A 23,848-nucleotide genomic window follows, 5' to 3' on the forward strand; every position below is an offset into this window, starting at 1 on the left:
CAACTGTGGGGTTTGCTCTGTGATAGTTTGAAAGGTAATATAAGAGAATGCTGCTGATGGTGATAATAATTTAAATTATTTACCTAACAGTTACACTGTAATAGATATGAGTAGTTTAGAGATGATTTAAAGTATACAGGAGGATGTGCACAGGTTATATGCAAATACTACACAATTTTATCTAAATGACTTGAGCGTCTGTGGATTTTGGTATCCAAGGGGGTCCTGGAACCAATCCTCACAGATATCATGGAACTACTGTATTATTTTAAGTAATATAATTTTCACTGGTCGGGCATGGTGACTCATGCCTGTAATCCCAGAACTTTAGGAGGTCAAGGTGGGTGGATCACGTGAGGTCAGGCGTTCAAGACCAGCCTGGTCAACATGGTGAAACCCTGTCTCTACTAAAAATTAAAAAATTAGCTAGGCGTGGTGGCGCATGCCTGTAGTCCCAACTACTCAAGAGGCTGAGGCAGGAGAATTGCTTGAACCTGGGAGGTGGAGGTTGCAGTGAGCCAAGATTGTGCCACCTCACTCCAACCTAGACAACAGAGTGAGACTCCATTTCAAAAAAAAAAAAAAGAAAGAAAGAAATTTCACTAAAATGTTACATAACTATGTAAACCTAAATATCTTCCCTTTAATGCAAATATTTAATTAAAACTAAAAAGTAAGGCCGGGCACAGTGGCTCATGCCTGTAATCCCAGCACTCTGGGAGGCCAAGGTGGGTGGATCACCTGAGGTCAGGAGTTCAAGACTAGCCTGGCCAAAACAGTGAAACCCCATCTCTATTGAAAATACAAAAAAAATTAGCTGGGCGTGGTGGTGGACGTCTGCAATTCCAGCTACTTGGTAAGCTGAGGCAGGAGAATCTCTTGAACCTGGGAGGCAGAGGTTGCAGTGAGCTGAGATTGCGCTACTGCACTCCAGTCTGGGCAACAAGAGTGAAACGACATCTCAAAAACAAATTTTTTTAAGTAAGACTTAATCATGAACTTATCTATCCTTGCTATTTGTAATACTGTGATTTATAATAAGAAATATATATATATATATATGTTGGTCTTCATTCCATTTCCTGGCAGCACCTAAAACCTTTGAAACCTCTGAAGTGATGTGTCTTTTTCTATCCTAATGAGATGACTGATGGTGGGGATGGGGGCTTCAAAAATAGTCCCAGGATGAGGGCTGATTTCCTGTGCAACCAACCATGTGATTAGAAAGTTGGTACTTTCAGTCTGGGTGGGATTTTAGTCCTGGCCTCCAGGGAAAGGAGAGAGACTGAAGACTGAGCACATTATCCTGGCCAACGACTTAATCAATCATGCCTACATGATGAAGTCTCCATAAAAACCTAAAAGGACCATTCCAACAGCTTCCAGGCTGGGGAACTCATGAAGGTATAAGGAGCCTGGCATATATAACCTTCCCCTATACCTTGCTCTATGCAACTCTTACATCTGGCTGTTTCTTAGTTTTATCCTTTTAAGATATGCAAGTTATAGGCCAGTCACGGTGGCTCACGCCTATAATCCCAGTAATTTGGGAGGTCAACGTGGGCGGATCACAGGAGGTCAGGAGTTCGAGACCAGCCTGGCCAACGTGGTGAAACCCTATCTCTTCTAAAAATACAAAAATTAGCTGGGCGCGGTGGCTCAAGCCTGTAATCCCAGGACTTTGGGAGGCCGAGACGGGCGGATCACGAGGTCAGGAGATCGAGACCATCCTGGCTAACACGCTGAAACCCCGTCTCTACTAAAAATACAAAAAACTAGCCGGGCGAGGTGGCGGCGCCTGTAGTCCCAGCTACTCGGGAGGCTGAGGCAGGAGAATGGTGTGAACCCGGGAGGCAGAGCTTGCAGTGAGCTGAGATCTGGCCACTGCACTCCAGCCTGGGTGACAGAGCGAGACTCCGTCTCAAAAAAAAAAAAAATTAGCTGGGCATCATGGCACAAGCCTATAATCCCAGCTACTCGTGAGGTTGAAGCATGAAAATAGCTTGAACCCGGTAGGCGGACGTTGGAGTGAGCCAAAATCACGCCATTACACTCCAGCCTGGGCAACAAGAGTGCAACTCTGTTTCAAAAAGAAAAAAAAAAAAAAAGGAGCTGGGCGCGGTGGCTCACACCTGTAATCCCACCACTTCAGGGGGCTGAGGCGGGTGGATCACGAGGTCAGGAGATCGAGACCATCCTGGCCAACATGGTGAAACCCCGTCTCTACTAAAATACAAAAAATTATCTGGGTGTGGTGGTGCACCTGTAGTCTCAGCTACTCGGGAGGCTGAGGCAGGGGAATCGCTTGACCCTGGGAGGCAGAGGTTGCGGTGAGCCAAGATCGCACCACTGCACTCCAGCCTGGGCAACAAGAGCGAAACTCCATCTCAAAAAAAATAAGCAAGTTATAGTAAGTAAAGTGCTTTCTTGAGTCCTGTGAGCTGCTGTAGCAAATGACCAAACCCAAGAAGGAGGTTGTGGGAACTTCCAGTTCATAGTGAGGTTGGACAGAAGTGGGTAACTTGGCAGCCTACTGCATGTGATTAGCATCTAAGGGGGAACAGTTTAGTGAGACCCAACCCTTAACCTGTGGGGGGTCTACACTAACTCTAGTTAGTACCAGAATTGAACTGAACTGTAGGACATTCAACTAGTATCAGATATTGGTTAGTGCGGGAAATAATCCACACATCTCATGTAGGCAGTGAAGTGCTGAGTGACTGTATGTTGTGAGTGAGAGTAAAGAGAGGAGAAAATTTTGTTTTTCTTATACAGATTGTTTTTTCCTTTATACTGCTCTAATCAAAGAAAAGGCTTTTTTTTTCTTTTTTTGAAACAGGGTGTCTCACCCTGTCACCCAAGCTGGAGTGCAGTGGTGCAATCTCAGCTCACTGCAACCTCCACCTCCTGGATTCAAGCGATTCTCCTGCTTCAGCCTCCCGAGTAGCTGGGATTACAGGCATGTGACACCACATCCAGCTAATTTTTGTATTTTTTTTAGTGGAGACAAAGTTTTGCCATGTTGGCCAGCTGGTCTCAAACTCTTAGCCTCAAGTGATCCACCCATCTCGGCAGCCCGAAGTGCTGGGATTACAGGCGTTAGCCACCTCTCCTGGCCAAAATACTTCTTTTTGTCTAACCTAAATACCATTTGAATCCTTTTCAAAAAATGAGGAAAGGACTTGAATAGACATTTCTCCAAAGATGTACAAATGGTCAGTAAACACATGAAAAGATGCTCAACATCATCAATCATTAGGCAAAAGCGGCCGGGCGCGGTGGCTCAAGCCTGTAATCCCAGCACTTTGGGAGGCCGAGACGGGCGGATCACAAGGTCAGGAGATCGAGACCCTCCTGGCTAACACGGTGAAACCCCGTCTCTACTAAAAAAATACAAAAAAAAACTAGCCGGGCGAGGTGGCGGGCGCCTGTAGTCCCAGCTACTCCGGAGGCTGAGGCAGGAGAATAGCGTGAACCCGGGAGCGGAGCTTGCAGTGAGCTGAGATCCGGCCACTGCACTCCAGCCTGGGCGACAGAGCAAGACTCCGTCTCAAAAAAAAAAAAAAAAAAAAAAAAAAAAATCATTAGGCAAAAGCAAATTAAAACCATAATGAGGTATTATTCACACCCAGAACAGAGTATCTATTATCAAAAAACTAGAATATTTTCCAGAGAAAATGTGGAGAAATTGGGACCTTTGTGCATTGTAGGTGGGAATGTAAAATAATGCAGCTATTGTTAGTCGAATTAAGTTTGGCCTAAAGCTACCTTCGTACATATTTTAAGGTTGGCCTAAATGTTTCTCCATACTTAGCTGTAACCTAACGATGTATAAATAGACCTACTCTTGTAGCAAGTACCCAAGTCTCAGCCAATCACAGGCACCCAACTGTTCAAACCAAGTTCAAATAAGGCAAACTCTAGCTGTAACCAATCCAGCCATTTCTGGACCTCACTTCTGTTTTCTGTCTATGAATGTTATCTGACCATGAAGCAGCCCTAGAGTTGGTCTGAATCCATTCTGGTTCTGAGGGCTGGCCAATTCACAAATCATTCTTTGCTCAAATAAGCTGTTAAATTTAATTTGTGTAAAGTGTTTTAACAGTATGTATACACAATGGAATATTATTCAGCCATTAAAAAGGAAGGAAATTCTGGCATATGGTACAATATGGATAGATTCAAAAGAACAAATACCTTATGATTCCACTTATATGAGGTACCTAAAATAGTAAAAATTCAGAGACAGAAGGTAGATTAATGGTTACCAAGAGCTTGGAAGAGGGAAAATGGGAAGTTATTGTTTAATGGGTTCAGAGTTTCTGTTTAGAGATGATGACAAAGTTCTGAAAATGGAAAGTGGCAGTGGTTGCATGACATGTTGAATGTATTTAATGACAATGAAGTATACATTAAAAAGTGGTCACACCAGGCATGATGGCTCACATCTATAATCCCCATGCTTTGGGAGGCCAACGTGGGGAGGATCACTTGAGGCCAGGAGTTTAAGACCAGCTTAGGCAACACAGTGAGACCCCATCCCTACAAAAATTTTTAAAACTGGTTTGGCATGGTGGTACACACCTATAATAGTCCAGCTACTCAGGAAGCAGAGGCAGAGGGATCACTTGAGTCTAGGAGATTGAGACCACAGTGAGTTATGATCACACCACTGTACTCCAGCATAAGTAACACAGTGACATACTCTCTCAAAAAAAAAAAAAAAAAGCCGGGCGCGGTGGCTCAAGCCTGTAATCCCAGCACTTTGGGAGGCCGAGACGGGCGGATCACGAGGTCAGGAAACCGAGACCATCCTGGCTAACACGGTGAAACCCCATCTCTACTAAAAACACAAAAACTAGCCGGGCGAGGTGGCGGCCGCCTGTAGTCCCAGCTACTCCGGAGGCTGAGGCAGGAGAATGGCGTAAACTCGGGAGGCGGAGCTTGCAGTGAGCTGAGATCCGGCCACTGCACTCCAGCCCGGGCGAAAGAGCAAGACTCCGTCTCAAAAAAAAAAAAAAAAAAAAAACCAGTAGTTAAAAAAGTAAATTTATGTTCTATATATTTTATGACACTTTTTTAAAGAAAAATGTATCTAGTCCAAATTATGTGGAATATGGCAACAGACTCATCACTTATCTGAGATTTAAAATTTTAAGAGAACAAAAACTGCCAAGGATGGTGTAATTAGAGAGTATTTACTAAAAAGACTGTTTGCAAAGACACAAGCAGAGTTAACAAAAACCAACAAGAGGGCCGGGCGCGGTGGCTCAAGCCTGTAATCCCAGCACTTTGGGAGGCCGAGACGGGCGGATCACGAGGTCAGGAGATCGAGACCATCCTGGCTAATACGGTGAAACCCTGTCTCTACTTAAAAAATACCAAAAACTAGCCGGGCGACGAGGCGGGCGCCTGTAGTCCCAGCTACTCGGGAGGCTGAGGCAGGAGAATGGCGTAAATCCGGGAGGCGGAGCTTGCAGTGAGCTGAGATCCGGCCACTGCACTCCAGCCTGGGTGGCAGAGCAAGACTCCGTCTCAAAAAAAAAAAAAAAAAAAAAAAAAAACCAACAGATAGTAAAGCACTCTGAACATAAAGAGTGGGAAGACAGTGGGCCTTACTGGGCCAGGGAAGGTAATACTGGAATTACCAGAACTCAGTCAACTGTAGTTACAGCTTTGGGAAACAGCTGACAGAAGCTGTGTGGCCTTCAGCAGAGGAATACAACTATTACCACTGACAAGGAGGGAGCTAGGGAAATACACACCCAGACATCACTGTCCTCCCAACTTCTGTCTTCGCCAAACCCTACTGGATTACAAAAGAAAAAGAGCTTATGGAGCGGGCGCGGTGGCTCAAGCCTGTAATCCCAGCACTTTGGGAGGCCGAGACGGGCGGATCATGAGGTCAGGAGATCGAGACCATCCTGGCGAACACGGTGAAACCCCGTCTCTACTAAAAAAATACAAAAAACTAGCCAGGCCAGGTGGCGGGCACCTGTAGTCCCAGCTACTCGGGAGGCTGAGGCAGGAGAATGGCGTAAACCCGGGAGGCGGAGCTTGCAGTGAGCCGAGATCGCGCCACTGCACTCCACCCTGGGCGACAAAGTGAGACTCTGTCTCATAAAAAAAAAAAAAAAAAAAAAGGCCGGGCGCGGTGGCTCAAGCCTGTAATCCCAGCACTTTGGGAGGCCGAGACGGGCGGATCACGAGGTCAGGAGATCGAGACCATCCTGGCTAATACGGTGAAACCCCGTCTCTACTAAAAAATACAAAAAACTAGCCGGGCGACGAGGCGGGCGCCTGTAGTCCCAGCTACTCGGGAGGCTGAGACAGGAGAATGGTGTGAACCCGGGAGGCGGAGCTTGCAGTGAGCTGAGAGCCGGCCACTGCACTCCAGCCTGGGTGGCAGAGCAAGACTCCGTCTCAAAAAAAAAAAAAAGAGTTTATGGATGTAGCTTATAAAAGGCAACCTCTTGGAGCATAAAGCTTAGTGGAGAAGGTTAGAGGGTGAATACAGAGGGGCAAATGGAGACTATGTAGTACAACATGATACATTACTTTACCTCATATTTCTATTTTACTAGCCAAAGGAAAAACTGTAATAAATATGCTTATCAGTACAAAGAAAAACTTCCTGCTGCCACAAAAAAGTAGGCAAGTAACTGGATTAAAATCTAAGATTTTTGTTGTTTAAAAAAAAACAGGCCAGGTGTGGTTGCTCACACCTGTAATCCCAGCACTTTGGGAGGTCGAGGTGGGCAGATCACCTGAGATCAGGAGTTCGAGACCACCCTGACAAACATGGTGAAACCCCGTCTCCACCAAAAATCCAAAAATCAGCTGGGTGTGATGGTGCGTGCCTGTAATCCCAGCTACTCGGGAGGCTGAGGCAGGAGAATTGCTTGAATGAACCTGGGCAGCAGAGATTGCAGTGACTTCATCTCAAAAAAAAAAAAAAAAACTAAAAAGAGAGCCCTGCGTTAAGAAATAAGATAAAAGTGAAAAGAAAGAAAGAAAAAAACCCAGTTTTGATGAGATATATGGTCTACCCCAATACTCTCAAACACTGAAAATAACAGACTAAAGGAGTGATATACTAGAATACTAGAGCTGAAAGAGTCCTTAACATTTTTCAAAATTTCAGTATGAGAGGGAACAGTCCAGGGAGGTGATAAGCAACTCCATCACTGTCATAAAGCTCTCTGGGCACTGCAGTGTGTTCCTATAGTCTCGGCTGCTTGGGAAAATGAGGCAGATGGATCGCTTGAGGCCAGGAGTTTGAAGCTACAGTGCTACATAGTGACTGTGAATAGCCACTGCACTCCTGCCTGGGCAACACAATGAAACCTTATCTCTTAAAAACCAACCAACCAAAAAACAAACAAACAAAAAATCACAAAGCTAGATAACAGCGAAATTGGAAACTGAAACCAGATTTGGTAACTCCTTTCCTTATCGTCTTCCTATCAAACTATACTACAGAAAGAAATCTGTGTATGTGTTTAATATTGGGAAAATCAGCTAGTAAACAGGCTTAAAGAAATAAATAAAATCCCAGACTCATAAGGCTAAAATGTTTAATTTCTTATAGAACTCCAGATTTCCCACAATAACACTAGAGTCTGCCATCTATTTTCTTAACCAAAAAAAAAAAAAATGACACTTCGTGAATCTTAACACAGTACACAAAGTATTTCAGGAGCTGACCAGACTTTAATCTGAGCCTAAAGAAAACATACAGTTGAAAAGGAAATTATTAATGAGTTAGGAGCCATTTTCCTATAGAGCATGAAATTAAAACCTCTAGGCTAAAAGAGTAATGGGAGTTATGCCAAGGCTTTGACAGTCGAATTACTCTTTCAAAAGGGTGGAATATAGCTAGGTTTAGTGGCTTATGCCTATAATCCCAGAGCTTTGGTGGCTGAGGCAGAAGAATCACTTGAGGCCAGAAGTTCCTAACCACCCTGGGCAAGATAGCAAGACCCTGTCTCACAAAAAACAATTTAAAAAAACAATTAGCCAGGCAAGGTGGCACATGCATGTAGCCATAACTACTCGGAGGCTGAGGCAGGAGGACTCTTTGAGCCTAGGAGTTTGAAGCTGCAGTGAATTATGATTGCACCATTGTACTTTAGCCTGGGTGACAGAGTGAGACTCTGTCTCAAAAAAAAAAGTTGGGATATATATGAAGAATGCATACTCCACTGGTGAAGACGACGCAAAATTCACTTCCTAAAATGCATACGAATTACATACAAAGAATAAAAAAGAGAGAGAGAAAAGATGCAGTATCTATAAGACAAAATCTATAATATAAAGAAAAACTAGAAATATTAAAGATTAAAAGTAATTATAAAAATAAAAGCAAGTTGTTTAAATGACCTCTTTTTCAGAAAAAAATATTAACATCAAACTTTTTTTTTTTTTTTTTTTTTGAGACGGAGTCTCGCTCTGTCGCCCGACTGGAGTGCAGTGGCCAGATCTCAGCTCACTGCAAGCTCTGCCTCCTGGGTTTACGCCATTCTCCTGCCTCAGCCTCCCGAGTAGCTGGGACTACAGGCGCCAGCCACCTCGCCCGGCTAGTTTTTGTATTTTTAGTAGAGACGGGGTTTCAGCGTATTAGCCAGGATGGTCTCGATCTCCTGACCTCGTGATCCGCCCGTCTCGGCCTCCCAAAGTGCTGGGATTACAGGCTTGAGCCACCGCGCCCGGCCCACATCAAACTTTTATAGCTTATTTTAAAACTTTCAAACACGCAGGAAATTTCAAAGACTACTATTATGAACACCATATGTGCATTACTTAAATTCAGCAATTAACATTTCGATATACTTGCTTCATCCATTTATCTATATAGCTATTCAACAAACTATTTTCTATGTTGAGTCATTTCAAAGTAAATTACAGACATCATTAGGAGAAACATTTTACCTCTAATTTTTTTTTTTTTTTTTTTTAAGAGACAGGTTTTGCTCTGTCACCCAGGCTGTAGTGCAGTGGCATGCTCATAGCACACTGCAGCCTCAAAAGCCTAGGTTTAAGTAGTCCTTCTGCCTTAGCCTCCCAAGTGGCTAGGAACTACAGGGATGTGACAACACGGCTGGCTAATTTTTTTTTTATTTTTTGTAGAGCCGAGGTCCCACTATGTCGTCCAGGCTGGTCTCCAACTCCCGGCCTCAACTGATCCTCCCACCTCAGCTTCCTAAAGCTCTGGGATTATGAGTGTGAGCCACCACACCTGGCTGTACCCTATATTCTCCTACACAACTACAATATTTTCTCCTACATAACTACATTATCAAATTTATTCAAATTAATAATTACCTAGTATCTTCCAATACTAGAACACATAGAAACTTCCCCAAAATTTACAGCTGATTTTTCAAACAAGGATCCATACAAACATGACACATTATCTTGGTTTTCTCTAGACAGTCTCTCTTAATCTGGAAGAGTTCTTCACACACAACCTTTTTCTCCCCTTACAACTTTAGTTTTTGCTGTGTTAAAATACACCTAATAGGCTGGGCGCAGTGGTTCACGCCTGTAATCCCAGCACTTTGGGAGGCTGAGGCGGGGGGATCACCTGAGGTCAGGTGTTCAAGACCAGCCAGGCCAACATGGCAAAACCCCTTCTCAACTAAAAATACAAAAAAAGTAGCTAGGCGTGGTGGCGGGCGCCTGTCCCGGCTATTTGGGAGGCTGAGGCAGGAGAATCGCTTGAACCAGGAGGTAGAGGTTGCAGTGACCCGAGATTGTGCCATTGCACTCCAGCCTGGGCAACAAGAGCAACACTCTGTCCCCCCCAAAAACAACAACAACAACAACAACAACAAAAAACACATAATATAAAATGTACCCATACTCATTCAAATGGCTATTAATTAAATTAAAAAAAAAAACAGAAAACAAGTGTTGACAAGGATGTGTAGAAACTGAAACCCTTGTACACTGCTGATAGGAATATAAAATAGTGCAGGCACGGCCGGGCGCGGTGGCTCAAGCCTGTAATCCCAGCAGTTTGGGAGGCCAAGACGGGCAGATCACGAGGTCAGGAGATCGAGACCACCCTAGTTAACGTGGTGAAACCCCGTCTCTACTAAAAAAATACAAAAAAACCAACCGGGCGTGGCGGCGGGTGCCTGTAGTCCCAGCTACTCAGGAGGCTGAGGCAGGAGAATGGCGTGAACCCAGGAGGCGGAGCTTGCAGTGAGCTGAGATCCGGCCACTGCACTCCAGCCTGGGCGACAGAGCGAGACCCCGTCTCAAAAAAAAAAATAGTGCAGGCACTACAGAAAAAGTATGGCAGCTCCTCAAAAAATTAAACATAGAATTACCATATGATCCAGCAATTCCACTTCTTGGTATATTTCCAAAGGAATTGAAAGGAGGGACCTGAATAGATATTTGTACAGCCATGCTCAAAGCAGCACTGTGCACAACAGCCAAATGGCGGAAGCAACCCAAGTGTCCACTGATGGATGAATGGATAAGTAAAATGTGACACATACATACAAGGAATATTATTCAGCCTTTTTTTTCTTAATTATGGCAAGATTTCATCATGTCATTTCACCTTCAAAAGGAAGGAAATTCTAGCATATGCTACAACATAGATGAACCTGAAGGATACTATGCTAAGAGAAACAAACCAATCAAAAAAAAGACAAATACTTTGTGATTTCACTTATATGAAGCACCTAGCATAGTCAAATCATAGAGACAGAAACTACAATGATGGATGCCAGAGGTTTCAGGGAGAGGGAAATGAGGAATGAGCCTTTAATGAGTATGGAGTTTCAGTTTGGGAAGTAGTTTTGGAAATGAATGCTAGTGATGGTTGCATAACAATGTGAATGTACTTAATGCCACTGTACACTTAAAAATTATTAAAATGGCAAATCTTTAAGCTGTGCTAAAATATACATAACAGAAAACTGACCACTTTTAAGCATACAATTCAGTGGCATATACACTCACCATGTTGTACAACCATAGCACAACCCTAATTTCTGAAGAGAAAAGGGCAAATATATTGCAGCATTTTTCACATTGTGGATTTGTCTGATGGCTTCCTTGTGGTGTGGTTTTGTTTCTTTGTGTTTTTTTGAGACGGAGTCTCACTCTGTTGCCCAGGCTAGAGTGCAGTGGCATGATCTTGGCTCATTGCAACCTCTGCCTCCTGGGCTCAAGTGATACTTGTGTCTCAGCTTCCCCAGTAATTGGGATTACAGTCACGTGCCACCAAGCCCAGCTAATTTTTGTGTTTTTAGTAGAGACAGGGTTTCACCACTTTGGCCAGGCTGGTCTTGAACTCCTAAACTCAAGCAATCTTCACTCCTTGGCCTCCCAAAGTGCTGGGATTACAGGTGTGAACAACAGCACCACAGCACACTTGTGGTGTGGTATTAAATCTTTCTCTATTCCTCTTTTTTTCCTGTAAACGGAAAGTTACATCTAAAAGTTGGATCACTAAGTATTTTTGGCAAGAATTCTACATAGATTATTTTGTATATTTCATGAGTCTTGACTTAGGCTTTTTTCTCTGATGTCTAATCTGTCATTAATCCCATTAAATGTATTTTGCATCTCAGACATTATAGTTTCCATCTCCGAAAGTTCCGTTTGAGTCTTTTCATACCTTTCATGTCTCTATTTAACATGTTCAATCTTGGCTGGGCGTGGTGGCTCACATCTGTAATCCCAGCACTTTGGGAGGATGAGGCGGGCGGATCACAAGGTCAGGAGATCAAGACCATCCTGGTTAACACAGTGAAACCCCGTCTCTACTAAAACTACAAAAAATCAGCTGGGTGTGGCAGCATGCACCTGTAGTCCCAGCTACTTGGGAAGATGAGGCAGGAGAATGGCATGAACCCAGAAGGCAGAGCTTGCAGTGAGCCGAGACTGCGCTACTGCACTCCAGCCTGGGCAAGAGAGCAAGACTCCGTCAAAAAAAAAAAAAAAAAGTTCAATCTTTATTCTAGTTTCCTGAGCATATGGAATATGCTAACTGTTTTAAATCCCTCTTTACTAATTCTATCATCTGTGTCACTTCTGTTTTGGTTTCTAATTTTTTTTCTCATCAGTATGAGTCACATTTTCCTACTTCTTTGCATGCCTAGTAATTTCTGACTGGATGCCAGACATTGTGAATTTTACCTTGTGTGCTTTCTCGTATCCCTATAACTATTTTTGAGCTTTATTCTGGACCATGATTAAATTAGTAGGGAACAGTTTGGGCCCTTTCAGGTCTTGCTTTTAAGCTTTGTCAGGCTGGGCTGGAGAAGTATTTAGTTCAAGGCTAATTTACCCACTATTAGGGCAAAACCCTTAATAGACTCTACATAGAAACCCCATCTCTACTAAAAATACAAAATTAGCCGAGTGTGGTGGTGCGCGCCTGTAATCCCAGCTACTTGGGAGGCTGATGCAGGAGAATCGCTTGAACCTGGGAGGCAGAGGTTGTGGTGAGCCAAGATTGCGCTATTGCACTCCAGCCTAGGCAACAAGAGCGAAACTCCATCTCAAAAAAAAAAAAAAAGAGAGAGAGTCTACACAATGACCTGTAAGATGGTTTCCACTCTGGTTGGTGGGAAAAAAAAAAAAAACACCACTATTCCTAATTCAGCAAGTATTGTTTTACCTGATCTTTTCAAGTGATTACCTTCCTGGCCTCAGAAAGTTTTCTCACATATATATCCACTGATCAGTTCTCAGCAGAATACTTGAGAGGGATCCTCTGCAGTTCTCTGAAGTTCTCCCTCTCTGCAGCTATCTCCAGTTTTCTGCCCTGAGAACTCCAGATGCTTTGGCCTCCCCAGACTCCCTCAATTAAGGGAAACTATTGTGCTCTGCCTGGGTTCCCTGTCCCTGTTGTGCGGCTGGAAAACTGTCTAGGCAGCAAGCCAGAGCAATCATAGACCTCATCTCATTTCTTTCCTATCTTTCAGGGATTACTCTCCTTGGCTGCACAATGCTCAAAATCTAGACAACCACTGTTTTACACATTTTTGTCTGCTTTTTTAGCTGTTTCAGGCAGGAAGGTAAGCCTAGTCCCTGTTACTACTACTTCACCAGAAACAGAAGACCAATTTTTTTTGTCCCTTTTATTCATCTCTCTCTGAATTATTTTAAGGTAACTCAAATATTGTATCATTCCACTGCTATACATTTTGTTATGTCTCTCCAAAAATATGGATTTTTGACATAATGATGTCAGTTATACTCAACCAATTTAACCATTCCTAAGTATGATCTAACACCAGTCCATACTCTAATTTCCTCAATTAAAAAAAAATTGAACAACTGATAGTTTAAACTCTTTTTAATGCTAACATTTAACAGACACTACTCTGTGAGGGGTACTATGCTAAGTACCTGATATCCATTACCTTATTTAGTCCTCAGTAACCCTTTGGGGTAATTATTATTATTACTCCCATTTCACTGATAAGAACACCAAAGCTTGCTGGGCATGGGGGCTGACACCTGTAATCCCAGAACCTTGGGAGGCTGAGGCGGCAGGGTCACTTAAGGCCAGGAGTTTGAAACCAGCCTGTGCAACATATTAAGACCGAGTCTCTACAAAAAAGTTAACAATTAGTCAAGTGTGGTGGCACAAACCTATAGTCCTAGCTACTCAGGAGGCTGAGGTGTAAGGACTGCTTGAGCCCAGGAGTTTGAAGATGCAGTAAACGGTGGTCACACCACTACACTCCAGCCTGGGTGACAGTGCGAGACCCCAACTCAAAACAACAAAAAACCAGCAAAGCTCGAAGCTGTTAAAAAGTTTGCCTAGGCTGGCCGCAGTGGCTCACACCCGTAATCCTAGCACTTTGAGAGGCTGGGGCAGGCAGAGCACTTGAGGTCAGGAGTTAAGAGACCGGCCTGGCCAACACGGTAAAACCCCGTCTCTACTAAAAATACAAAAATTAGCCAGGAGTGGTGGCGCATGTCTGTAATCCCAGCTACTAGGGAGGCTGACGCAGGAGAATGGCTTAAGTCCAGGAGACAGAGGCTGCAGTGAGCTGAGATCACACCACTTGCACTCCAGCCTGGTCAGCAGAGCCAGACTCCATCTCCAAAATAAAAAACACAACTACCAGTTTGCCTTAGGTTATAGCATGGCAGAGGCAGGTTTCTCTGATCACAAACACTCTATTTTCTAAAAATAATTGTGTATCTTTATTATTTTTTTGAAAAGAAGTCTCATTATGTGGCCCAGGCTGGTCTTGAATTCCTGGGGTCAAGCAATCCTCCCACCTCAGCCTCCAAAATAGCTGACATTACAGGTGTGTGCCACTGCCCTGGCTCCCAAGGGAATTGCACTTAACCATTATGCTTCAGTACCATCTCAGGACTTATTAGCATAGAATGTCAGACAATATCAATGCTTACATTGAAAATCAAATTCTAAGATTGCTTAATTTAAATGCTATTGCAGGTCAAAGACCTGAAAAAAATTATAATGCTACTTTATTTGAAATATATTACAATAAAATCTGCTTAAAATTTAAAAAAATCCAACTTTCAAATCTAAAAGTGAATTTTAATTGAAAAAGCACAACTTGGTTGAAATGAAATTAACTATCATCTCTAACTAGAGAATGCAGATTCGTTTAATTATAATGTGCTACCACAGCTCTTGTCAAGTAGAACAGGTTGCGATGCCAGAAATATTTTGTATCTGTGCTGTTCAATACAATAGCCACTAGCCATATGTGAGTACTGGGCATCTGAAATATGTCTAGTAAAACTAAGAGAAACTGAATTTTTTATTTTCTTTATTTTTAATGAGCTTAAATTTAAATTGTAATTATCTGTTCATCTGTCCGTTTTCCCCACTAGGCTGTAAGGTCCTTGAAGAACAGAACATATTTTCATCTCTCCTTTCAATGTCTTGATACATATTAGAAACCTGTTTGTTGATATGTTGTAGAATATGTGGATGGAATTTTCTAGATGTGTCCAGGTAAATTCTCTAAATATATCAGACTGATAAAGGTTACAAAGTACAGACTTACTTTGTTGGATTATATCCTTTGTCTATTCTGACTTTTAAAAAAGATGAAATATCAGCCATGCCCGGTGGCTCATGCCTATAATCCCAGCTCTTTGGGAGGCTGAGGCAGGCAGATCACAAGGTCAGGAGATCGAGATCATCCTGGCTAACATGGTGAAACCCCGTCTCTACTAAAAATACAAAAAAATTAGCTGGGCGTGGTCGCACGCACCTGTAGTCCCAGCTACTCAGGAAGCTGAGGCAGGAGAATGGTGTGAACCCGGGAGGCGGAGTTTGCAGTGAGCTGAGATTGCGCCACTGCACTCCAGCCTGGGCAACAGAGCAAGACTCCGTCTCGAAACAATAAATAAATAAAACAGATGATATATCTTATTTACTCATTTATTCACCAAACATGCTCTGAGCTTATACATTTGACAAAGACTCTGTTGTGTACTCGGTATACGATGATGAATAAGACCCAGTTTCTGGCATCAAGAATCACTCAATGTAATAGACAATACATACAATTGCTCCACAAAGTAAGAAGACTACTTTAAACAGATAAAGTAAATTATGAGAACCAACAAGGAAAATAACCACCCAAGGGTAGAGGGAGGTTCTACATACTGAACAACAATTCATTAATCTAGTTGAACGATGAACAGCAGCTCATCAATTGGGAGATGGCAAAATGGTGGAGAGGCATTCCAAGTACAACAAATAGCCTATGTAAAGGCATAAAGACACAAAAAGACATGGCAAACAGGGGGAGCAAAAAGTGTCTCATTCTGACTAGAACATGGGAAAACGAGTAAAAAGGGGAGGAGGATAAATTAGAGCTAGATTCTAATACTCTTTTGTGCCATATTACAGTGCTGACCCAATCTTATTAGGATGGTAGGCAAAGTATTCATGTTTACTTTTTTTAAAAAAAGGAAAAAAACAGCTTGCTAATTCCCATACTCAAAGAACAAACTTTAAAAAGCAAAATATAAATTATAATTTTTGCTTATAACAGACACCAAATCCAAATTAACTGTCCAAGCAAGGTTATTAGAATAGGCACTTTAAGATTTTGTTGCTTTTGAGATGGAGTCTCACTCTGTCGCCCAGGCTGGTATACAGTGGTGCCATCTTGGTTCACCGCAACCTCTGCCTCCTGGGTTCAGGCAATTCTCATGCCTCAGCCTCCCAAGTAGCTGGGATTACAGGAGTGTGCCACCACGTCTGGCTAATTTTTTGTATTTTTAGTAGAGACAAGGTTTCACCATGTTGCTCAGGCTGGATTCGAACTCCTGACCTCAAGTTATTCTCCTGCCTCAGCCTCCCAAAGTACTGGGATTACAGGCATGAGCCACTGCACCTGGCCAAGCACTTCAAGTTTTAAATAAGCAACATTAGATCACTTTGAAGAGAAATGCAAGCACTATTTGTATACTTAACTGATGGGATATCTTTCTCAAATACTATACTAAAGTTTCAATTTTCTCATAGTAAAACCCATCTTGAACTTAGTATTAGTCTAGGAACATTCATGATCTGCAAAAAATTGATCACCCTGTTAGTTTGGGGAAAAAAAGATGAGTCTACTTCTAGCCATTTCTTGCCTCATAAACAGAACTAAAACACCTCTCCCACGATGTGGCAATATTTAACTTTTCAATGCCAGGTTATTAATTATATTTAATGTCAATCACTTCTCATGGTTGTACAATTCCACAGCTACCTTTTTTTTTTATTTTTTCAACTAACATTCTGTTATCTGTTTTACCCACAGGTATCTTATTTACAGGTATCCACTCTATCGTGCTCTTAAAGCAAGACTGGCCAGGCATGGTGGCTCATGTCTGTAAGCCCCATATTTTGGGAGGCCAAGGCAGGCGGAATGCTTGAGCCCAGGAGATTGAGACCAGCCTAGGCAACATAGTGAGACCCCGTTTCTACCGGAAAAAATTGTTTTAACGATGAACCATCAGAATAAGGCATAAAGATACAAAACTAGTGTTAACTGTAGTTTTAAAGTTAACACCCAGTAACAGCAATTAGTTATAATTATGGTAATTTATTTTACATACCATGTTCAAAATAAAGTGGTTTTGGATGGGTGCAGTGGCTCACACCTGTAATCCCAGCACTTTGGCTGGCAGATCACCTGAGGTCAGGAATTTCAGACCAGCCTGGCCAATATGGTGAAACCCCATCTCTACTTAAAATACAAAAAAAAAAAATAGCCGCTGTGGTGGCAGGCACCTGTAATCCCAGCTACTCGGGAGGCTGAGGCAGGAGAACTGCTTGAACCCAAGAGGCAAAGGTCACAGTGAGCCAAGAGCGCAACATTGCACTCCAGCCTGGGCGACAAGTGTAAAACTCCATCTCAAAAAATAATAATAATTAAAAAAAATTAAGTGGTTTCTATACTAACAGTTTAAACATAAAATAATGAAAAGAACCAAGCATTTAATCATATCCACAACATGTATTTAAATATTCAAAACATTTTTATTATGTATTAACTGCAGTTACTAATCAAGTTCACCCACGGTAATAAAAATATCAAGAATTTATTTTAACAAGCTGGCCAATACATAATATATTTAAAGTTATAAAACCTGAATATTCCAGACCAAAGGTACTAAACATGTAATAACAGTACAGATACACACACTGGAAGAGTTTAAATTTTTTCAAATTCTTTAAGTTATTATAATAATAAGCATTAAAAACAGAAAAAAATCAACATGTAAACTGTAAATACAATTTTTTATATTGCAAAAGGAAGCCAACTTCTCTTTTTTATTTATTTATTTATTTTTTGAGCCAGAGTCTTGCTCTGTCGCCCAGGCTGGAGTGCAGTGGCATGATCTCTGCTCACTGCAAGCTCCGCCTCCTGGGTTCAGGGCATTCTCCTGCCTCAGCCTCCCCGGAGTAGCTGGGACTACAGGCGCTCGCCATGATGCCCAGCTAATTTTTTGTATTTTTTTTTTTTTTTCTTTTTAGTAGAGATGGGGTTTCACCATGTTAGTCAGGATGGTCTCAATCTTCTGACCTCATGATCTGCCCACCTCGGCCTCCCAAAGTGCTGGGATTACAGGCATGAGCCACCGCGCCCGGCCCCAAGCTCTCTTAATTAAAAAAAAAAACTCCGGCCGGGCGCGGTGGCTCAAGCCTGTAATCCCAGCACTTTGGGAGGCCGAGACGGGCGGATCACGAGGTCAGGGGATCGAGACCATCCTGGCTAACACGGTGAAACTCCGTCTCTACTAAAAATACAAAAAAAAATTAGCCGGGCGAGGTGGCGGGCGCCTGTAGTCCCAGCTACTTGGGAGGCTGAGGCAGGAGAATGGCGTGAACCCGGGAGGCGGAGCTTGCAGTGAGCTGAGATCCGGCCACTGCACTCCAGCCTGGGCGGCAGAGCCAGACTCCGTCTCAAAAAAAAAAAAAAAAAAACTCCACGAAAATTATTTTAGTGAATATCTGTTGTTTTTGCCTGTCTAGCAACCAATCTCTCTTCTCCAGAAAGTATCACCTCAATTTTTCTTTAGGAACTGTCACCCACCCTTAATTCAAATGGTTTCAAACTATATCCCTCTCCTTCCCACTCCAGGATGGGGACAAACTCCAAGCCTAGCCACACAAAACATTCCATCACTCTGGCCACAGGGACTGCCTCTCTAAGATGGGCAAAGACCCAAGTCAGGTCAATGAAACTACCATACGGTGGTGTGCTGGAACTGCGGAGAAAGGGAAGTTCTCTTTCTTCTTGGGTTTCTGAGGTTGAAGGAAGTAAGCCTAGTGCTGGTATTACAATCTTTCCCAGGGAATCAGACTCCAGAGCCTTAATTACTTTTCCACACTGAATCCCAAATATGCAAAGGGAACTAGGGGTTACCTGGTAGTAAGAGAAAAGATAAATTAGGACTTTGACTTTCAATATTGTATTTTTCATAATGTTTCCATTTTTCAAAAATAAGCATATTACTTTTGTAATAGGAAATTTAAAACATTTAAAAATATTGCCCATGTTTTCTTCTCAAATATGCTCACATATTCATATTTCAATATCTTAAAAGTATTAACAATTTTCTCATAATTTACCAAAGCACATAGAATATCCATCTAAAAACAATCACCTGCCGGGCGCGGTGGCTCAAGCCTGTAATCCCAGCACTTTGGAGGCCGAGACGGGCGGATCATGAGGTCAGGAGATCGAGACCATCCTGGCTAACACAGTGAAACCCCGTCTCTACTAAAAATACAAAAACTAGCCGGGCGAGGTGGCGGGCGCCTGTAGTCCCAGCTCCTCGGAGGCTGAGGCAGGAGAATGGCGTAAACCCGGGAGGCGGAGCTTGCAGTGAGCTGAGATCCGGCCACTGCACTCCAGTCCGGGCAACAGAGCGAGACTCCGCCTCAAAAAAAAAAAATAAAATAAAAAAAAAATAAAAACAATCACCTTCTTCTTCTGGCACAAAATAAAGCTATTACAATATTTTCATTTTTAAATTATGAGTGGGAGGCCAGGTACAATGGCTCACACCTCTAACCCCAGCACTTGGGGAGGCTGAGGCAGGCGGATCACTTGAGTTCATGGGTTCGAGACCAGCCTAGCTAACATAGTAAAATCCCATCTCTATTAAAAATACAAAACTGAACCAGGCATCGTGGCCTACTCTTGTAATCCCAGCTACTCGGAAGGCTGAGGCAGGAGAATCGCTTGAACCCAGGAGACAGAGGTTGCAGTGAGCCGAAATCACAACATTGCATTGTAGCCTGGGGACCAAGAGTGAAACTTTGTTAAAAAGACAAGAAAGACAGAGCGAGACTCCATTTCCAAAAAAAAAAAAAAAGACAAGAAAAGAAAAGGGAAGGGGAGAGGAGGGAGAAAGGGAGAAAAGAGAAAAGAAAGAAAAGAAAAGAAAAGGAAAATATGAGTGGAAAAAACAGTTTGAGTAAACCTTTTTTAAAAAAACTGGTTCTTGTGGCTAGGCATGGTGGCTTGTACGTATAATCCCAGCACTTTGCAAGGCCAAGGCGGGAGGATCACTTGAGTCTGGGAGTTCAAGACTAGCCTGGGCAGGCCGGGTGTGGTGGCTCAGGCCTGTAATCCCAGCACTTTGGGAGGCCAAGGCAGGTGGATCACCTGAGGTCAGGAGTTCGAGACTAGCCTGGCCATCATGTAAAATCCCATCTCTACTAAAAATACAAAAAATTAGCCAGATGTGGTGCCTCGCCTGCAGTCCCAGCTACTTGGGAGGCTGAGGCAGAAGAATTGCTTGAACCCAGGAGGCGAAGGTTGCAGTGAGCCGAGATCACACCACTGCATTCCAGCCTGGGCAACAGTGTGAGACTCCTTTCCCACTCCCCAACAAAAGGACAAGCCTTGGCAAAATGGCTGAACCCATCTCTATTTAATTAATTAGTGAATTAATTAAAAACTGGTTCTCATTTTTAAAGGGATAAACAATTGTATACGGAAAAAATGGTTAATGTTCAGCACGTGCTGCAGCCATTGTAAAAATGGCTCAAGAGATAAAGCTAACTTTAAAGATTGAAAGTGGCAAAATTGGGTTTAAAAAAGCTTTATCAATTATATTAGTCCTATAACTCTGAATAGCATAAGATCTGAAGGAGTTGGTCAGTTAAATATTTCAATTATAATTATTTTGCATAATACTGCATTATGGAAAAATTTCATATCGTTTTATTCTTTTGTTGTTGCTGTTTTAAGAGACAGGGTATCGCTCTGTTGCCCAAGCTGGAGTAAAATGGTATGATCACTGCTCACTGCACCCTCAACCTCGAGGGCTCAAGCCATCCTCCTGTCTCAGCCTCCCAAGTAGCCAGGACTACAGGCATGCACCTAGCTAATTTTTGTGTTTTGTAGAGATGGTCTTGCCATGTTGCCCAGGCTGGTCTCAAACTCCTGGATTCAAGGGATCCACCTGGCCTCCCAAAGCGCTGGGATTATGGGCCTGAGACACCACACCCAGCCTGTTTTATTCTTAAATACAGGAAAGTTAGTCTCGAGATTCACTTCTTAGGAATGTAAACAATCTACCGAATATAGTAAATATAAAGGAAGACAGCAATAAACACTTTTGTTCTCTTCCATTTACTAGCTTTTATTAGTTTCTATCATTCTTTCCCTTTCTCCCCAGGCACACAAGCCACTCCAGAATATTCACTTTTTGTTAATATTATGTTTTACGACTCTCAGTAAGGGCACTTAGAAGATGTCAGGGACACTTGCTTGATACATTAGGTAGCCAGAGTGATGCTCTTACGTGGAAGAGACAATCAGAGACATACCAACGGTGGGGACAAAGAGTAGCTGGAGGCAAAAGCTACCTTCTTACAGAAAAGTGGCAATGAGTACTAAAGTTTTTAGGATAAGGCAACATTCAAAAAGCTCGTTACCTTGTCCACACCAGAAACACAGTAGGTGGGTCATTCTGGCCAACACCTTTGTCTCAAGATGCTGACGTTTATTATTGTCATATGGTCCAATGAAACCTAAACTCTCCTACAGCTATCAACACCGAACTTGTTTCACCTAATGAAATGCAAACTCCTTTCTTAATACTGCTAGATCACTTCCCCACGTGCCCAAAAGGGATGTTTTAATATAAACAAAGGCACATCAAAAAAGCCAGCCAAATAAGTGCGATAGAAACATTTACTGGTAAATAGGAAGAAAACTGGCGTTTCTAAGGTACCACAGGGAGAATAAAATATTTTACTCTAGTCCCTTAGCTATAAGATATGTATTATACTTATATTTACTAATGGCCACTGTATTTTTTAAGGCATGGTAAAGGGAAGGTAAATAAACCATCAACCATACGATCACAGAGAAGGCAACTTAAAGAACAGTTTGTTTTCAACTCTTCCCCCAACATTCACACAGAGTCAATAAAATCTAGCTCTTTCTCAAAACAGTCTATGGTCGGCCAGAATGGGACGGTGAAAAGAAAACAGGGAGAACGTAATGAAAATGGGAAGGCGCTGGAAAAGATTAAAAACTGAACAGTCCGAGTAACCTGCACTTTGCATTGCTCCTTTGAGTCCTCACAGATTTTCCACTTACTTCGATTCAGTGGTTAATATTTCTCCGTATTAGAAATCCATCTGTGAACTCCCGCACCCACTTCCAACCACATCCACAAATTCCAAGAGAGCTGGTCAAGGCTACTGGAGTGTCCCACTCGCCCGTGAGGAGGGGGGCGTCGGCGCCAAGTTGGGAAGCCGGCACTGGGAGAAGTTCTCCCGGGACGGGAAAAGGGACGGGTTGGGGTGAAGAAAAGTGGAGGACGGGAGGCAAGCAGGACTACGGACTCCTCTCAGCACCAAAAGCTGAGCGCATCAGGGAGACACAGGTATCCCGCCAGACCCGAGAAGTAGCCGGATGCCCGGGACGGACAAACGGCCAGCCTCGGAGCCCAGTTCCCTAAGGCTGTCTCGCCTACCCCCTTCCCCTTCGCCTTCCCTAAATTGCTGTCTCCTCATACCCTCCAGAGTCCGACACTCACGCGTCCAAGCACGAGCTCCAGCAGCTCCTCGGTCAAAGTCGCCCACCTCTGACAGCCATAGAGATGAAACAGCGGAGACAAACCTCCACCTCCTCCGCCCACCCTCACGTGACTCTCCTAGCCGCTGGGCCTGTCGGGATCTTGGCGACAGGCGTGTGGGAGGGGCACAGAGGAAAAGGAACGGAGAGGGGCGGGGAAATCAACGCGCCACGCCCCAGCCTCGGACCCCGCCCTAGCCCGGTCACTCCCCCTTACCCGGCTCGCGTTTAGGCGGGAAAGCTGGAGAGCGCCCAGTAGCTGTCAGGCATTTCTTCTGTTTTTTTTCCCCTCCACAAGGGTCATAGGAATCTGTTGAGAAATTTATTGTGGCTCATGACACCTCCTCGGTACCCGTTTTCGTGTTGGCTAAGCAAAAAGGAGTTCGTGAAAAGAAAACTGGACCACCGTGAATTGGAAATTGTTTCTTTCCAACTCTGTTTCGTTTTATCAGAGATAAAATTTTATCAGAGTTAAATGTTCCTGTTTCATAACCTTGAGCCTTTTTTGGATTTAGAAACTCTCACCACTTCCTCTACTGGATGGGTTTTTCAGTTGTTTTATTTGCAGACTAATATTATTGCAGAGTTTATAGTCTCTAAGCCACTAAAAAAAGTTTTCCCTTGAAGAAGATTTTTTGTTTTTGTTTTTGTTTTTGAGATAGAGTTTCACTTTTGATGCCCAGGCTGGAGGGCAATGGAGCGATCTCAGTTCACTGCAACCTCCGCCTCCCAGGTTCAAGTGATTCTCCTGCCTCAGCCTCCTGAGTAGCTGGGATTACAGGCATGCGCCACCACACCCAGCTAATTTGTATTTTTAGTAGAGACTGGGTTTCTCCATGTTGGTCAGGGTGGTCTCGAACGCCCGACCTCCGGTGATCCGCCCACCTCGGCCTCCCAAAGTGCGAGGATTACAGGCGTGAGCCACTGCGCCCGGCTGAAGAAGGTGTTTTTATCAGAAAAATGGGATGGGAAAGGATCCTCACCCCTGCTGTGGAAATAGAATGGAAATAGGACTATAATACCAGAGAGTGTGTTTGGTTTTTTTTGGGTGGGGGTAGGGGGTGGGTTGGTTGGTTGTCGTTTGTTTAGAGACGGAGTCTCACACTGTGGCCCAGGCTGGAGTGCAGTGATGCGATCTCAGCTCACTGCAACCTCCTCCTCCCAGGTTCAAGTGATTCTTCTGCCTCAGCCTCCCGAGTAGCTGGGATTACAGGCGCACCCCGCCACGCCCGGCTAATTTTTGTATTTTTAGTAGAGACGGGGTTTCACCATGTTGG

At 43.4% G+C, this 23,848-nt stretch overlaps 1 protein-coding gene and 1 long non-coding RNA gene across 6 annotated transcripts in view; one reads left to right on the plus strand and one right to left on the minus strand.

The window, feature by feature from the left end:
- MICU1 (mitochondrial calcium uptake 1) overlaps positions 1-22,715 on the minus strand; it is a 265,955-nt gene extending 243,240 nt beyond the window's left edge. For 4 of the 5 annotated variants that reach the window (XM_033209906.1, XM_033209905.1, XM_033209904.1 and 1 more), the window contains exon 1: positions 22,534-22,715. The gene's annotated coding sequence lies outside the window, so the exon portion shown is untranslated. The remainder of the gene's footprint in view (positions 1-22,533) is intronic. The other variant, XM_033209902.1, reaches the window with a different exon arrangement.
- Positions 1,932-19,799, plus strand: LOC117082845. The gene is made up of 2 exons (XR_004436797.1): positions 1,932-1,984; positions 19,700-19,799. It is a non-coding gene; the product is annotated as an uncharacterized LOC117082845 (long non-coding RNA).
- Positions 22,716-23,848: the final 1,133 nt, after the last annotated feature.

Source organism: Trachypithecus francoisi, unplaced genomic scaffold (assembly GCF_009764315.1).
Source record: "Trachypithecus francoisi isolate TF-2019V2 unplaced genomic scaffold, Tfra_2.0 Lachesis_group9, whole genome shotgun sequence".
In the NCBI taxonomy this organism is placed as follows: Eukaryota; Metazoa; Chordata; class Mammalia; order Primates; family Cercopithecidae; genus Trachypithecus; species Trachypithecus francoisi.